The sequence below is a fragment of the Cryptotermes secundus genome, unplaced genomic scaffold, assembly GCF_002891405.2.
Source record: "Cryptotermes secundus unplaced genomic scaffold, Csec_1.0 scaffold428, whole genome shotgun sequence".
NCBI classification, from domain to species: domain Eukaryota; kingdom Metazoa; phylum Arthropoda; class Insecta; order Blattodea; family Kalotermitidae; genus Cryptotermes; species Cryptotermes secundus.
This window is the reverse complement of record NW_019720711.1, coordinates 961445-979956: the sequence shown is the minus strand read 5'-3', so window position 1 is coordinate 979956 and position 18512 is coordinate 961445. Positions and strand designations below refer to the sequence as shown.

At 40.2% G+C, this 18512-nt stretch overlaps 1 protein-coding gene across 3 annotated transcripts in view; it reads right to left on the bottom strand.

Annotated features, from left to right (window-relative positions):
• LOC111871835 (neuroligin-4, X-linked) overlaps window positions 1-18512 on the bottom strand; it is a 756550-nt gene that overhangs the window by 378595 nt on the left and 359443 nt on the right. The window contains exon 1 of one of the 3 annotated variants that reach the window (XM_033754432.1): window positions 7723-7938. The exons of the other annotated variants lie outside the window; for them this stretch is intronic. The gene's annotated coding sequence lies outside the window, so the exon portion shown is untranslated. Of the gene's footprint in view, window positions 1-7722; window positions 7939-18512 lie in introns of those variants that run through there. 3 annotated transcript variants of the gene reach the window in all.

The following is an 18512-nucleotide window of genomic DNA, read 5'->3' as shown; positions in this document are numbered from 1 at the left end:
GGCGAATTGGCTAGGTTTTAACTTTCAGGCACTCATGTTTCTCCTGAAGAAATAATATCATGTGACATGAGGCCTGAAAGCTGGAACAGTGGAGCCAGAGTAAACGTTCATTGCTAGACAACGACACGGTAAACAGTTCCCCGCTGCAACGAATACGCAAACAATAATATAGGTACTGTTGAGCTATAATGACAAAAACTGTGTTTCCTGTTGGGTCCTCTCCGAGGTTATATGACAAGGTTCCCAGAACAGCAGAGGGGGATAGGAACCCCGTGTGGAGGCGGGGTCGAAAACTTCCACCGTGACCCTGCGAGTCGTAGGAGGCGACGAAAAGGGAAGTCTCAATTCTGAGACAGTAAAATATGGTTGCGAGTCCCAAGGGACTCGGACCCGAGTAAGACTGCGCTGGCAAGGGCCAGCAGCATATACAAAAGACAGACCCGTCCTCTCGTCAGAGAAGGCGCCCTACAGAAACAAGACCGTAACTGTCAAATGGTAATAATTAATATCTGGTCATGAGCCCCAAATGGGGCTCGGCACCAAGACTTACTTACTGACTGACTGACTGACTGACTGACTGACTGACCGTCAGTCGCAATGTAACTTTGAACTTTGACTTTGAGCAGAGGAAGTAACTGAGGGAGTCTCTTGAGAAGGCAGTCGAAGATGATTGAGAAATGACGGCAACGAGTTAATTGAGTTGCAAGAGCGCGGCTGTGAAAAAAGTCTTTATGTGTGCTGCAGTTACAGTGAGACTGGTATAATTATGTGTCGAAATCCGTTGCCAGGATAAGGCTAATAAAGACTGAGAACCCTAGTGTGCGTATAACGATGAGATGCAAAGAGTATAGATCAGCGATATCGGTGTAATTATGTGTAGTTCCAAGTTGAATGTATAAGCACAATAAATCCAATTTTCAATCCAAACCGTATATCTATATAGTCACTAACATGAGACACTATTATACAGGCTAATAAATAATATCTCCCCCTTTCCCAGTTGACGTCCCTTAATTTATCTGAGAGAACAGGATAGGGTAGAGCTTAATTTATACATTTTTTACCTGGAATAGAGTCCGATCGAACCTAGTCTTCTGTACCGGATGTCCTGACCTCTGTGGTAGACTCACCATTCTGTCAAGAGCAATTCCTGGAGTACGTTCAAATACACCACCATTTCTCCCCTCCAGTTCTTCGTCTACTGATCATTCAAGTTAATTTCTCTGCGTTTGAAGTCGTTGTGTAAATGATGTTAATGGCAATCGTTCTAGGAAGAGAGCTTAGTGTTTGCATTATAACTTTCAAATTCCTATTACTGGCGTCTCAAATGAGCAAGTCAGATTTCTTCCCTGTGATTCACTACGTTAAAAAAATACATTCCATCAAGAACGGACGGTTTCAAAATGATGTATATATAATATATTGTGACATGCTGCGCAACGGATGACCCCTATCTCCCCAGCGGCACCTGGCGGTAACATACATATATATATATAACATATTGTGATAATATCCTGTGAATGAGTCAGTCATTCTGTTGTAAGTTCCCCGCTTTCAATTTTTTCTTTTTGTATCTCTTCTGTTCTTGCTATATCCAAACAATAGAAAGCATTCCTTTAAGAGCATCCAGATGCTATATCTCTTCCATGACACCAATATTCATCTTTCAGAGGCAGCCCTAGCTCAGTTCTCAAACTGAAACTCCCTTTTAATGCCATCACTGGCGTTTTTAATTATGTTTTATTTCCAGATATTGGCGTCAAGATGTCGCACCGGATGACAGACATTTTTATTCTCCCTATTTCTTTTGCATGCAAATGGGCTCAGTTAAATTTTACTGACAGAGGCAGGGGGAACGGGGAGAAAGAAATATCCACGAAAAATATCTTACATTTCTAGTTTTAATATTGCTTCCTTTACGTCTTGCTATCATGCTTGGTTTTCATTTGTTCGTTTCGTCTTAAAGGCATTACACAAGTTTATAATCAGTTCTTGTTTTAGGTCGAATACCTAACTCAATTTATTTTATAAGTGAAAAACTGGCCTATAGAACACATTACACTTGGTAGTCGACTTACGACCTATGTGACTTACGACCGGCCGCACTTACGATAAAAAAAAAATTAATAATAAATTCTTAAAAATAAATTATAAACATGATAAAAAGATTAGAAAGGTTAAAAATACATGGCCGACATAGACCAGATCGACTTACGACCAGTCAGTCAGAACGGAAGTCGGTCGTAAGTCGACGACCAAGTGTAATCGTACATGTTAAGAATATTAGGTCTCTTACCCGAGGAAATGTCTCAAAACAGACATTTCCGGAAAGTATTTGTGTCTTCGAGAAACGAATTAATTGAGACAAAAAAGGTATTTCATAATGAGGAATTTCGGGAATAACACAGAGCACCTAGAAACGATAAGTTTGTAATATGAAGAAGTTTATGCAAGACTGGACTGACAGAACTAATGTTGTAGAGAAAGTTCAGAGAAATCTATTAGAAAGCGGTTGATTGGAAGACCATGAAGGAGATGGGAGAACGATACAGACATTAGGAAAACAGGCTATAAGACTGGGAGAGGGACATAATTTCAATAGAATTGTTTCTGATTACGGAATATTGTGATAAACTGAGGCCACGCAAAGAATTTCAGTTAATCGTCCCCCTACACAACATCCTCGAGCTATGTGCTTCCCCATCAACAAATTTACTACATTTCCCTTCGAGTCATTTAGCATTTCTTTCCACAGGAATGTTGATGTTGATAGTCACGTAATAACGTTTGCTGACGACAGGAGTTTGGACTGGTTGACATAGACCTACGGCAGAGAGACTGGAGGAGAATACAGCAGCAGGTAAAGTGGCAGAAGTTTCGAGTACCATCAATCCATGGGACTTCTTTTAGTGACCTCATTTGGGGGAGTGGATGTACAGATCCACATTTTCTTGACCTCGGAGCTAGCTGGAGGTGAGTTGTCAGTTTCACGCTCCGGCCGCTTTACCACCGGAAAAAGCGCCTCCAGTACCCAGTGGATAGGATGTTGGGTGGACCTCAGAGCAGGTTTGGACGACATGGAGAAGTGAAAATTCTTGACACTACCGGGACTCGAACTCCGAGTCCCCGGTTGTTCAGCCTGTAGCCAGTCGCTGTACCTACTGAGCTATTCCGGCTCTATATCATTGTATAGTCCAATAAAGGTCAACAGAACTTTCGAAGGGACATATCGCCTCCATATTCAGGATCGAATAAGCCGAGCAACGTACCAGCGTGAAAGCGGGCGGAAGGCCGACTCTGTTAACTTTCAACAGACTACACTGTGTTATATCCCACCGCTGTGAGAAATCCTACAATTTAGTGTCTGTTTCATGTAGTGTACTAACTTTCTAATGTTAATAAAAGGGGTTAAGCGCCATACATTTCGGTGTATTGTTTGACATTCATTAAATATGCCCGGAGAATAGTAATCTAATGTAATGTTGGGTGGTTGGAGACGCGTTAGCTACTGAGCATATATGCCCCTGCACAACAAATTAGATTAAAACCCACAACAGAACAAGGCCAAAATTAATAAGATATGTCAGGTTGTAAAGGGTTCTGATGATAAAACATATAATCAGGCTACCATCTCCAAAGCCAAGTTCAAAGTTACGTCTATGTTACGCCCGATGGTCAGGCAGCCAGTCTGTCTTGTGTCAAGCTCCCATCTGCGGCCCAAGACCAAATTTTTGTTACGGTCAGACAGTTACGAGTTTGTTGATGTGACCCAAGGACAGGTCTGTCTTTAACAACTGCTGCTAGCCCTCGCCAACGCAGTCGTTGTAGGGTCTGAGTCTACGGGATTAACGACCATATTTTACTGTCTCAGATTCGACACTCCCCCAAAATGTGGGTCCAGGTCCCCGTATTTATATCCCCCAGGATAAGGGCGGCAAAGTTATACATGCAAACTCTGGTGCTTAGTTAGATTTTCCTTTCGTTTATAATAGGTATGGCTGGTTCTTTTATCTGTAGATGCTTCCCGCTATTTGGTTCCTTATTTTAGTATTTATGTCCCTATATTTTATACTCATTTTCATATCTAGTATATTTGTGATGTTTTGATTTATTATATTCCACAAGTTTCCCCATTGTTTGCCATTTTGAGTATGTAGTTAATACAAAGTTTTGTTGAGGTTTTGTTTCTTAGTTTACCAAAACTTTACTTCGTCCTTTATGTCTAATTTATGTACTTTATCTTCTATATGTCGGTATAGTTCGCTTGCGGACTAAAATCACGGAGTTCGTTTGTTTGTTTTTATCTTCTATAAGCTTAGCAAGTATCAAGTGTTGTTTTCACTGACATAGATATGCAACCCCTAAACAAAGGACTAAAATATATCCTACACCACAAACTCCTGCGATCGAAGCAGACACAATCATGCGTCAATTACCAAAAAAATACAAAGGATATATGAGACAATGAGTTGCGAATAAGATTACAAATAAACACACTTTAAAAGAGAGACGTCAAAAGATTTACACCAAAGAAGAACATCTTTAATGGAAAACAATTAAAAGCTTAAGACACAAAATTAATCAAAGTAAATTAATCATAACAAAAGCCGACAAAGGGAACATGTTAATTATACTATACAAAAACGACTACAAAAGATAATTGAAGAGTTAATTACTAAAAACAATTTCACAAAATTACCACAAGACATTACAAATAAACTGTAACAAATCATACGTATAAATCCAATAAAATAATAAATACAAATAATAAATTGAAATACATCAACATGAACTCGAGAGCCCCAAACATACGTTACATGGCATAAACATGACAAACCTACACGACCAATAGTCAATTGGGAAGAAAGTCCCGGATACAAAATAGCGAAACACATAAACACATTATTAAACGAAGCACTAATGTTACTAAACGTATTCAACCTTTACAATTCACACCATCTCTCAAAATTCCTCATAAACACCAAAATAGGCAAAAAGTATGAAACTTTGCTCGTTTGACATTGAAAACACGTACACTAACACCCCAACTAAGGCCGCGTAATAACTCAAGCGGTTAGTCGCTGGCTTCCCACCTCGGTGGCCCGGTTTCGAGCCCGGGTCTGGTCAAGTGGGATTTGTGGTGGACAAAGTGGCGTTGGGGCAGGTTTTCTCCGAATACTTCGGTTTCCCCTGCCAATCTTCATTCCATCACATTCTCCACCATCATAATCACCAGGGGCAGGTAACAATAGGCCAATAAGTGGCCGACCTGCGGAGTGGACCCAGCTGGACTCCCCCCCCCTCACTATGCGAATTAAAAAACACCCCAAATATGTAACTGAGGAACACAATAAAAAACACCTTGAAGAATGACCTTTACACGAGCAAAGAAAAGGAAGAGGAATTATATATGTGTATTGGATATTTTTCTCGAATATAACTATTTACAGTTCAATAAAAGAATTATCAGACAAGACGAGGAGCTAACAATGGGAGCACCCACGTCAGCAATCCTAGCCTAAACATTCATCCAACACCTGAAACATACCATGATCTACAAAACCCTCAACAAACACCAAAACACAAGACTATCGCGGATATGTCGATGATACATTAATCATATAGAATTTAAAATGTCATGGGATTTCTTGACCAGATAAATGAGTAAATAGAGGTACCCCTGTAACAGGCCGTGGAGGCCCATAGGGTTGTGAGATGTTGAGGTTCCCACATTTTCTAAAACTGGCTCATAAATGGAGGTGAGGTTGTCAGCCTTACGCGCCGGCCACCATATACTCACAGGAATATTCCTGATACTCATTTCTGTTAGAGACTGAGACGACGCCGGGACCATAAAGCAGGCGGAAGTATTGGGTAAATTGAAAAATCCACCTCATCGGGATTCTATCCCGCGACCTTCCGGCTTGTAGCATAGTGCCTCAACCAACTGCGCTACCGCGTGTCCCCCAGATAAATGAATAATACATTTTAAGATCACACTATACTCAATTGAGATTGTTATATGAGTATTCTAAATTCTGTTTACTCTGTCATACTCGAAAAAGTCATTTCATAGTTAAATTAATCTTCTTTAGGCTTCTTGTAGGACGAAACATTAAGTCGATTTATTAATGTCGAAAACAAACCTGGTTATAGGCCTATATATTTTGTGTTTATGATATGAATATATTCCCCATCCAGGGGCGAGCTCTACTGAGTGAGGTTTTCAATGCTGTATCTATTAAAATACCCTCATGTTGCCTTCAAATGTAGTATAGAGTCTTTCCACAATTTTCCCGTTTATCACTCATATCCAGAAATCACTTCAGCATTACATGCAATACTCAGCTGAGAAAGCATTGTTAAACAAAGATAGAGAATTGAATGACGTATATTTCTTGCCACGTTTATCAAAACGCAAGATGCATTTGCTCGCATAATATACGAGTGAAGCGCTCCGTTTAGTTTAAGAAAATTACGTGGAATAAAAATTGCCTAATTTGCGTGACCCAGAAACCAGCCAATTTACGCGAACCGAGAACTGACTAATTTACCTGCATGAAGAAGTGACTAATTTACATGAATCGGGATAGTTCTTGAGAAGAAAACAGTATTTTTAATTCGCTAGTGGGGGGTGTGGGGGGGGGGTGGAGTCCAGCTGGTTGCACTCGGCACGGCGGCCATTGATTGGCCTATTGTACCTGCCCCGGGGTGATTATGATGATGGAGAATTTTGTGGAATGAAGATTGGCAGGGCCGGTCACGGTAGCCGAGCGGTCTAAGGCATGTACTGTCTTCGCTCGCTTGGAAACCGGGATCGTGGGTTCGAATCCCACTCAGGGCATGGATCTTTAGTTTATGTGTGTGTGTTTTTCTGTTTTTGTGTACAGGTAGAGGCCTTGCGACAAGCTGATCACCCGTCCAAGGAGTCCTACCGAACGTGTAAGATCTAGAAAAACCGAAGTGAACGGAGAAGTTCATGGAAGTAGGCCTAGGCCCACTGGGGCTGTAGTGCCAAGGAAAGAAAGAAAGATGATTGGCAGGGAAAACGGAAGTATTCGGAGAATACCCGCCCCAGGGCCACTTTGTCCACCACAAATCCCACTTGACCAGACCCGGAATCGAACCCGGGCCGCCGCGGTGGGAAGCCAGCGACTAACCGTTTGAGCTATGGCGCGGCTATGTGAAATAGTTCATGAGACATATGGAGAAGTCCACTATGAGCTTATATACAACAGTTTCTTTATAGACTGGTATGAACTACTTCAAGCAGTAGTTCTCAAAGATACGGACAGTCATACACACGGACAAACATGACCAAACGCGATTTTTTATTACTTCATGAAGAACACTAATAAAGGTGTTATTTAAATGTATTCGTGCGTATAAATTGAGTATATATATTGTAATCACGAGGTATTCTCTGTATTTAATGGATGGGGCCTGCAAAATACACGCCACAAATTTCTCTATATGTTCGTACAGAAAGAAGAGACGTTCAGTACATATTCTGAACCACAAACACCTGAAACATACTTCTGCAGTTAAACAGATTTGCCCCATTAAATCACTTCTCCATACTATGTGTACGAAGAAGGAAACATTAATATTAAAGCATAGGTCTGTCTCTCTCTACCGATGCTTGGAAAGAGCGCGTGTCGTGTATCACAGTACAAACTGAAGAACGGAGAATAATATTCTAGCTGCAACAAAACCCCTTACCTTCACTCATGGCTGTCTCGGTCAGATCCTCTGTGATATCCAGTACACTCTTGTGTTCCGGGCCTTGGATTAAAACCATTTATGCACCTTCAAACACTTCAACACACAGAACACATTCAATACTCGAAAGATTTACATCACATTAAGCCCTTAATTTAATAACAGACACGTGTAAATCAAACAGATAAAAGAACATAACCTCAGAGCAGCCGAATGAACACGAGAAGTGGCGCGTTACAATATTTACGTTGAATTGTGGGTAATCAGAGACGACGGATAAAGGTTTGGTTGCTTGATTTGTCACACGATGGCACTGATAGACGAAGACGTAAAGGCGCATTAACTAACGTAGAAATTAGAGGGTGTTAATACATGCCTTTAAATTGTTCTTTTGCATATAATGTATAAGGACAAAAAGTACAACAGGATCACCATTAGTTTATCAATTTATTTTCGGGGTAAATAAGTGCAATATATAACTTTAGAATAAAAACATGATACTGTAACTTTGTTAAAACTTCATGGTTTTAATGATTGTATAGTTGAAAAATGTAGAAGTTACTGCGCTGGTCAACAGAGTCCCTGCTCCCATGGAATATGAATTTTCATTGCCGTCTTCATATTTCCTCCCTTTATGCTCTATCCTGAGCCCGTCCACTCCACGATTCTATTCGTAGGCAATCAATGCAACGATTTTATTTACACGTACGCCAGCAAAAATTTTGTGCGCATTTCTCATTTTTCCTTTGCAACTAAATATCCTATCCCTCTCGGATATTTTATTTATGAATCCTAAAAAGATTAGGCGAAGACAGCAAATTACGGGAGTTTCAATGCGTAATTTTCCTCTACATGTCAACTTTCCTTGGCATAAAAATTCTGTCGTAGGACCCCATAGCTCTACTACTGTATTTCTAAAAAATTCATGTTCTTACACTTGTTTACTCTACGTGGGACGTGGCTTCATTTTACCCATTTAAGTGCAAAGTATTTGCATTTAATAATATTTTTACATTCATACGAGACAGTCAACTCAGTCACAAAACATCCACAATACGACATATTTTTTTATTCTCTTCATTATTGACAATCAGATTGTACAATCTGTAAGTCAATGTGCTGATTGGGGTATAATTTGATAACTAATTATGACATATGAAATATGAAAACGAACTCCATATAATTTCTTTAGATGATTTTATTTTTTCATGAGCGCACAGATTCTGAGACGGTAGTTTCATTAAGTAGTCTGCCTAATTTAGAGCTTGGGAACGAGCCTTTGAAGCACCAAACCCCCCATCTTCTCCTGTCACTCGCAAACCTGGTAGCAGCCATCTTGCTGGGCAACTCACGCTAATTCTGACCTGCTATGTAATGTTGGCTCTCATGAAACCGTTTATTCAGCCATGTTCATTCTTTAGTTTATGCAACGCTTTGTTCTTGCCCTATAGATACATTTCTAAAGTCCCGCGAAAATGGCTAATTTGGATATGTTCACTATTATATTTCATATATACAACGTTTCGGTATTTGAATACTGACCTGCTCACGTTTTTTGGGTGACTGTCATCATAATGACATATGCATTAATTTGTTTATATGTTTAATCCTGGTGGCATTGATTGCGAAGTTGCTATACCTATAGTATATTTTTCCCTTGGCACTACAGCCCCAGTGGGCCTAGGCCTACCTCCATGAACTTCTCCGTTCACTTCGGTTTTTCTAGATCTTACACATACGGTAGGACTCCTTGGGCGGGTGATCAGCTCGTCGCAAGGCCTCTACCTGTACACAAACACAGAAAAACGCACACAACCGTCCATGCCCTGAGTGGGATTCGAACCCACGATCCCGGTTTCCGAGTGAGCGAGGACAGTGCACGCCTTAGACCGCTCAGCTACCGTAACCGGCATACCTATAGTATTATCTTCTGCTAAATATCACATGACAAACTCGGTTCCCGTCCCAGGATAAAAACATATATTGAAGATGTAAGACAACAAAGTGCTGGGATAATGTTTTGACCTAAGAGGCAGGGTGTAAGATGAAAATCGAGCAAAATACTTAATGAGGAGATGCATAATTTAAATTCTTCGCCATATATTGCTAGAATAATGAAATGAAAAAGAATCAAGACTCTTGAGATGATAAAGAAGAACATTCTTAAATTCATATATAGTAGTAATATTTGTATCTATGAAATTTAAAATAAGTCCCCCTTACATTCCACTGCAATAAGTTTAACTCATGCCTTAATTCATGCTTTGGTACTTCTCAGGATAGATCAGTATCATATAAGTAGACTTTCTTAATGAAACATACACAAATTCAGAAATGCGATACAATTGTTATGTTTTTGGACATTATCCATCGTCTTATCTATATTTAAAACTCGTCTTGTTTATTTTTCAAAACACAACGTTTCGGAGACTGGATTCTGTATCCGTCTTCAGGTAAAACCTACTCTGTTGGGCTCAATAGATAGAGCTAGTCCCTATCTCTGTGTCAAACAGAATAAGTTTTACCTGAAGACAGAGACAAAATCGTCTCAGAAACTTTGTGTTTTGAAAAATAAACAGGACTGTTTTTAGATAAAGACAAAACGATGGATAATGTCCAAAAACTTAATACTTGTACCAACGTACCATCGTCACAAAATTTTAGATCTAGTAAGAAATGCAATGCTGACAACTGTGCACTGCGCTGGTATCTGACGGAATGCAAAATCCATTATCTTGGTATTATCTCATTCTCTTCAGAAACCAGCCAACTTTTTGTGTTGTTGGAGTAACCTTGAAATTCAGTTAAAGTTTTATTTCGCCTGTAGTAAGTTTAAAGTACAACAGAGATAAACAAGGAAGACAGGCCAGTTTCAAAACGACGTATCACCCTTGTAACATGGAAATTGTTGAATTTTTAAAACTGAAAATTTGAAATGTAATTTTTTCTATCATGAACGCGTATATGGAATACAAGAAAAAAGTAATTATCACTCTGACTTCAAGTAGTACCACCATGTGGAGGCGATGTCGAAAACCTCCACCGTAGCCCTGAAAGTCGTAGGAGAAGACAAAAATGGAAGTCTCGAATCTGACAGAGTAAAATATGGTCGAGAGTCCCACTGGCCTCGGACCCGAGAATTCTAAACGACTGATCTATCCTCTTGTCAAAGAGTGTGTCCAACATCAACAAACCCCAAACGGTCTTACTGTAATGAAAAATTTTGACGTAAGCCCCAGATGGGTGCTTTATTTAAAGACAGACTGGCGCAACTGACCGTCGGTCGTAACATGAGACAGACTGAGACTCATTCAAAGAGTAGAAGAAGAGTAGGGATTGAAAGGGAGTAGAGATACATTCGAGATTAGTGAAAGATTCATGAGAGATTCTTCATGGAGGTTCTTTATACGGCATTCAGAAGGAGTTAGCTGTTATAATCAAATGAAATTGTAAAGAAGCTGGTCACGATAGCCGAGCGGTCTAAGGCATGTACTGTCTTCGCTCGCTCGGAAGCCGGGATCGTGGGTTCGGATCTGTTTCCTGTGAGGTACGCACTGAATTCTTACATATTATTCTTATACACTGCCGGTCACGGTAGCCGCGCGGTCTAAGGCATGCACTGTCTTCGCTCGCTTGGAAGTCGGGATCGTGGCTTCGAATCCCACTCAGGGAATGGATGTTTAGTTTGTGTGTGTGCGTTTTGCTGTGTTTGTGTACAGGTAGAGGCCTTGCGACAAGCTTATCACCCGCCCAAGGGGTCCTACCGAATGTGTAGATCTAGAAAAATCGAAGTGAACGGAGAAGTTCATGGAGGTAGGCCTAGGCCCACTGGGGCTGTAGTACCAAAGAAAAAAAATAGTAAAAAAGTGCCAATAAATCCAATCATTAAATCCATAACCTCTTATTATCCGTCATGCCACCGCCTTACGCGCGACAATATTGAGCAGATCTGAAAGAAATCATGTGCGAAAGTGTAGACTGGATGGAACTGGCTCAAGATAATGTTCAGGGACTGGATCTTGTGAACACGGCAAAGGACCTCCGACTTCCTTTGGGGGCGGACAGTTCCTTGATTAACCGAGCGACTCTCAGCCTCTCCAGAAGGGCTCCACACTTTGAAGGTAGTTATATGCAGTGTAGATATACACGACAACGTTTCCGTCTACAAGTAGAGCGTAGTTATTTTGTATCTACTACAAAACTGAATACGACTAATAGGGAGAGAAGAGAATATAAAATTGAAATATCACATTATGCTGTGTTATAAATATAGTAATTATTTATTAATTATATACTAAAGTCACTGTGTACAGTAGGATCGATTACTAGATGTAGTCATTATTATAAATCAGATTTAATTAAAAACAGAATCCCATTTCAACAGTAATGTTGCTTTTCGGAAAACATATTCAAACATTCCCTCGGTGTAAGCAAGCAGAACTAGCAATACTAGTACAAGGTATATTTGACCATACTGAAATATTGATGTATTCAACAGTGTTAAACATATTCTACAATTATATCCAGAATTCCAAACATACTCCAATGTTGACGAAAGGAAACTTACAAAAACGTCGAATAAATTATAATAAAATAGGTAAGTCATACATACGGAACGCCCAAAAGAATTATGAACTTTGATACATGCACGTTCATTCGAACGATCCATAGAGAATCATACAGTGAGTTGAGCCAGTTGATTTACCCGTGTTACAGAATGAGTCTGTACGAATTACGCTAGGACGGTAGCGTAGAAATAGTCACAACTTCTTCATTCCACATTATTCTCAAATTATTCATCACGTCTCTTCCATTCTACGATTTTTAAAAATCATAGTTAGAGAAAACAATAGACTAAAACTTAGGACCCCAATATGATTGATTCGTTGTTAAACGACACTTCTTCAATTGTATACGTTATACAGAGTTAATGGCCATATAACACTGAATGCTAATTTGGAAATAACGTTAAAGGAAGCATCTTCCTGGAGGAACTGAGAAATACCAGGAAACATGAAGATTACATGGCTGAAAGCCTAGCTCAGAACTGAAATAGCTTTAATAGTTAGATGGACTTTATTCTTGTATCGTTTTAAGAGATATTGATAATTTTTCTGAAATATTTGTGTCAGCGTAAGCCAATCATCCCTTATGAGTGTGAAAAATATTTAAATGGCGATTGTTACGCAACCGTACATGTCCCAGTGACCAACCATGTTCTACCGAACACCAGTCCATTTATTTTCCAAGTTAACGTAGTCAAGGTAAATCACATGGGACTAAGCATCTGAAATGTCTTTACAGCTATATTATTTATTATTTTGAATTGGTTTTACACTTTCAGGAGAAATTATACGCTCTCTGTTCATGGTACAAAATAGACGCAGTCTGTCCTCATTTTTTACCTCCGGAACGACTGAAAGAGTGTCAATGGGGTTCTGCATGAGAGATCTTTCCCTTGAGTTTGAGAGAAAGGTGGTTTTTATGAGATTTCTGCAGACTAAAATTAATCTAAAGAATTTAAAAGACCTCACAGTACAAGAGTACATGCAGTGCATCATATATAAATATGATTTAGACATGAAATCTTATTTTGTATTATATTATGTTTCTTTAAGCCTTTAAAGCCCATTGGTGCTCCATGTACTTGTTTTTTAACATACACATATTTTAAATTCCGCCAACAGATTGTGTTTTTATGTTTCATATTTTGCACATTATAAACAGATACTTTTCCCCTCTAGCATTAACCGGTCTATTTTTGTAGCGAAGTAAGGTGTTTCCTCTGAGGTACAAATTGAATTAGTATGTAGAAGAAATTTTGTCTTTATATCCCATGTGGAGGCGGGGTCGAATACCTTCAGATTATCCCTGTGAGTCATAAGGGGCGACGAAAAGGGAACGAAGTGTCTGGGATATACCCGGACCACACTCTTCCTGGAGGATATAAATACGGGGACCTGGCCCTCCAGGTTTGCGGAGTCTCGAATCTCAGACGGTAAAATGCGTTCATTAGTCCCATGGGACTCGGAACTGATAATGACTGCGTTGGCGAGGACCAGCAGCAGTTTTAAATGACAGACCCATCCTCTCGTGAGAGAGGATGTTACATAAGGACTCTAACCTCAACTGTTCAATTGGAAAATAAAATTAACCGGTTGTGAGTCTCAAGAGGCTTGTCGCCAAGAAGAACTTCTGACTGGCGGTAAATCCCCAGGCGTAAAGCAATTCTGACTCTGCCTTTATAAAGTTAACCGACTACAAGGACAAATTATTTCTCTCCTAAGTAGTCTAGCAGTGTCCTAGGTTCCAGTGTCCAGTGAATAATTCTGTCTTCTGGGATATAGCTCAATGTAATCCGTTGAAAGTCAACTGACGTTTCGGAGGAACATGTCACTTCCACTTTCAGGATCGAAGAATAAGTAATGCAAGAAACTAGTGTGGAAAGCGGCCTCCGTAATCTAGAGGTAAAGTTCCCACCTCATGACTCGTAGTACGCGGGTTCAAATACCCGGCGGAGGTCGTCGAATTTTTAAGGGCGGAAAAATTCAGGGAACAAGTCCTCCGGGAGGGACTTTAAGCCGTGGGTCCCGTGTCGTAGCTTTACGGCACGTAAAAGAACCTCATATCTCCAAAGGAGGTCACTGAGCCAAATTAACGGACGTTTCCCGCCCAACAGCAGTCTCTAATACCTCTGATAGATGGGGGAAGCATTATAGATACCTCTCAGCTAGTAGAGCCGGTCTCGCTGGCTGGGCGGGACTGATGGTAAGCACCAGTACCAGTAGGATATAGAGACTAGTAGAAATCATAGAGGGAAGCACAATGGACCAATACAGGTCTAAGTGCATGGGGAAACCCACCCTCTCCAATAACTAACTAACTAACCAGTGTGGAAGCAGGTGGCAAGCACAGTTGGTTTCTTGCTTATTATTCGACCCTGAAGATTGAGACGACATATTTCTCCGAAACGCTTGTTGACTTCCAACGGACTACACGCCTTATATCCCAGAAGATAGAAATCTTCATAATTACCGCTGGGAGAACCTCGAATTCTACAGCATTAGCATGACCCACAGAAAACTCAACGTTCATATTTACTAAGTTAGATCTACTTGTACATTTCACAGTCATCTCTGTAAATATTGTTATGTGTTGCAAAAATTGCACGTAGTTTTAACTCTTCTGTTTTATCCCTCTTCTCCTTTCTTTCTTTTTCTTCTGCTTCTTCTACTATTTCTTCGTCATGGAGTAGACTGTGACCCACTTTCATCCGAATTCCCATTTTCCCAACTCTTCTCCGCGCATTTAAATCAAAAGATCTTATTAAGAATTCTACAAGCTTTCGTTCACTACGGACTCCACATATTGCAGTACTTTCTCTCTGCAGAATTCAATCTTTTCTTCTACGGAGAGTACAATCCGAAACTCTCTCTCGAAATGTCATTCGTAATTATATCTAACAATCTTAAATTCTTCGATCCTCTTACAGAGCGCATTTCCGTTGTCTAAGCTGACAGCCTCCTCACGGGTTTAAGCTGGCGACGTCGCCAGGGGAATTATAATGTTACTCATAAGCTTCTTGGTATTATTATGTTGAAAATTAAAAGTCGTATTTTAGTTGTCCCTGAATTTCTTACAAACACAACATAATAATATTCTCACTTAAAATTGACAGGGAGTCTTACTTCTCAATTTATAAAATGCGATTAACCACTTTCATGACGTGAAGTCCTTCTTGAGAAACTGGGAGATGTTCAGTTGTTTAATAAATATCCCACCCTTTATGGAAACCTAGGCTTCACTGCCGTGTTTACAAGAATCTATCGCTGTATACTATCCTGTGCCAGCTGAATCTCTACCATATTCTGATACACTATTTTTTAAGATGAAATCTAAAAGTTATATTGTTTCTTAGATTAATTAATTAAGATTCTATGAAGATATACGAGAGAGCAGAGGTTTGCTCCACCATTGTTGACTTCGATGCTACACGCAGGTGAGCGGTCATCTTCATGCCCCAGCAGATTTACCCTTTGTGAAAGAATACTCTTTGGATAAGAGGCTGGGTGTGTCACAGAGCCTATCTGCACACTGAGGAATAGAGAAAACTGTTCCTTCTGCCGGGAATCAAACCCCGGCAGTCCAACCCGTAGCCTGTTGTTATACCAACTGATGTAATCTGGCTCTACTTTTTTAAGATCCATGTTAATATTACTGGTTCATCTACGCCTGCGCAGTACATTTGGTCTCCTTTGCTGAGTCTTCCAACTAAAATGGTCTTTGCACATCTCATGTCCGTATTTATGTTGCTAATCCCTCCTGAATATTAACAGCCTCCTTCACAATTGCCCAGTCCTGCACCTATTCTCACTCAAATTAATCCTTTGCACATCCAGACACTCTTTCTTGATTTTCTAATTGCGCCTATCTTTCCAGGTATGCATGTCTCCTAAGTAGCGTCCGACTACAATTTTGGATATATGTGTGTAATATATCCCTCCCAAAATCATTCTTCTTGAATAGATCACGTTAATGATTCCGCTATAAAGTAAAGAGTACAAATTATGAACTTCTTCAATGTGCAATTGTCTCCCTAACCAACCATCTCCCCTATCTGATCGACACATTATCCTAAACACTCTCTTTTCAAAAACACTCAGCGTTATTTTCTTTCCTTAGAGTGAGGTACCGCGTTTGACACATATTCGAAGTTATCCCTGTTAGAAGCCGTGGAGGCCCATAGGGTTGTGAGACGTCGAGGCTCCCACATTTTCTCTAGATATTCGGCTCACAGATCGCGATGATGTCAGCCTTACGCGCCGGTCGCACTTTACCCCCAGGAAGATTCCTGGTACTCATTTCTAGTAGAGGCTGAGTCGACCCCAGGGCCATAGTGAGGCTGGAAGAATTAGGTCAATTGAAAAAAATCCAATGACCTCATTGGGAATGGAACCCGTGACCTTCCGGCTTGTAGCATTGTGCCTCAACCAACTACGCTACCGCGTGCCCCACATTTTCGAAACGAGCAGTAAAATAATAGTTTTATACATTTCAATTCTTAAGTTTTTTATTGCTAGTGGGGTGGGACTAAGTCCCTTGTACTGCGGCCACTTCTGACCTATTGTACCAGCCCCCAGATGATAGGTGAGGGTGATTGTGCAGCAATTGGTGGAATGAAGATTAGCAGGGGAAACCGAAGTACTCGGAGAAAACCTGCTCCAGCGCCTCTTTGTCCACCACAGATCCCACTTGGCCAAACCTGGGATCGAACACGGCCCGCCGCGGTGGGAAGCCAGCGACTAACCGCTTGGGCTATGGCGCGGCCAATTCTTAAGTTAGGGTCGATTAGTTACAGTATCACGTGCAACACTATATTCTATAAAATTTATTAACTTTAAAAGTTTAAAAATCCATCACTACCTATTTCGACCAGTGTGGTTATCATCAGGTGTTAAAATCTTTGACGAGGAAACTGCCGTGTTCAGTTGTTGCTTATATTGCTCGAGAGAGAAAAAAACAAGCAGCACAGAACACAACCTACAAACTCAAACACATATGCGTATCAAGAGGACTTATATATATGTATTTAAGAACATAAGCAACAACAGAAAACAGCAGTCTCCTCGCCAACATTTTTGACAACTGGTCGAAACATATAGTGATGAACTTTTAAACTTTTAAAGTTAATACATTTAATAGAATATAGAGTTGCACCTGATACTGTAAAAAACTAATCGTCACTAAACGAAAAGTGCAACAGGATGCTATTATATAATATTATTTATTCCTTGAGATTTAGCGAGAAGGGGAAAGACAGAATATTGTGAACTGAACTGTATGACTATTGCCCGATTTCAATCTGATATTAAGGTTTCCTGGATGTTTATGTTTTATTACAGCCGCACTTCAATGTTTGAACTTCTACTGACGTGACGGAAATTTACTGGGTGTCTTTCTACTGGATAATTTTTTCCTGCTTTCTGGCAACGAGACTAACACGAGAAGTGCTTTGAACTATCGAAGGGAATTATCCCAACATTTTTTATGGATACACCGAGGAAATTTAAGGATTATTTCAGTCAACATAGTCGGTTTTAAATCGATATTCAAATAGAGACTTCCTAAATACGAGGCAGGAAAGCCAGCCACTCGATCTGGCTGTTGTGGTCAAGAAATGATGGCATATATACATGTCACATCGCTGCAAGCGACTCGTTTAACTCTCTGGAGCATGAAAAATTTCCTGACACCAAGAGACCACAGCCCTTGAAAACTTATCACTCATGTCATGTCGGTTCGTGACAGCGCTGTGGGAAAAAGAGATGCCCTGATGTCCAAGAGTCCAGTTCATTAGAAAGTAAATCAGCCATTGCAAATAACTGTGTTGACAGTCCATCACAAGTTCATCTTTGTCTCCTCTCCGTTTTCAAGGATTTAGTACCGTAAGAAGCAATCCGTCATTTGTTCGAGCACATGAGTAACCACTCGTGACTCACTCGTGACCTTTGACCTGGGTACACAGCATCTGCACTTGACATTGTGTATTCCACAAAGAGAGTTTTGTTGTCACATTTCCCACTCTCAGTCACAAAGATATTAATCTCAACTTTGGAACTTATGCCAGAGATTTCAATCAGTTTTATTCATCTGTCACTTTACTGACTTGCTACTTCATCCACTTTCGAAGATTACGTACCTTATTAGGCTTTCTATATCATCATCATCATCATCATCATCATCATCATCATCATCATCATCATCATCAGTAATCTGTCAAGACGACAGGT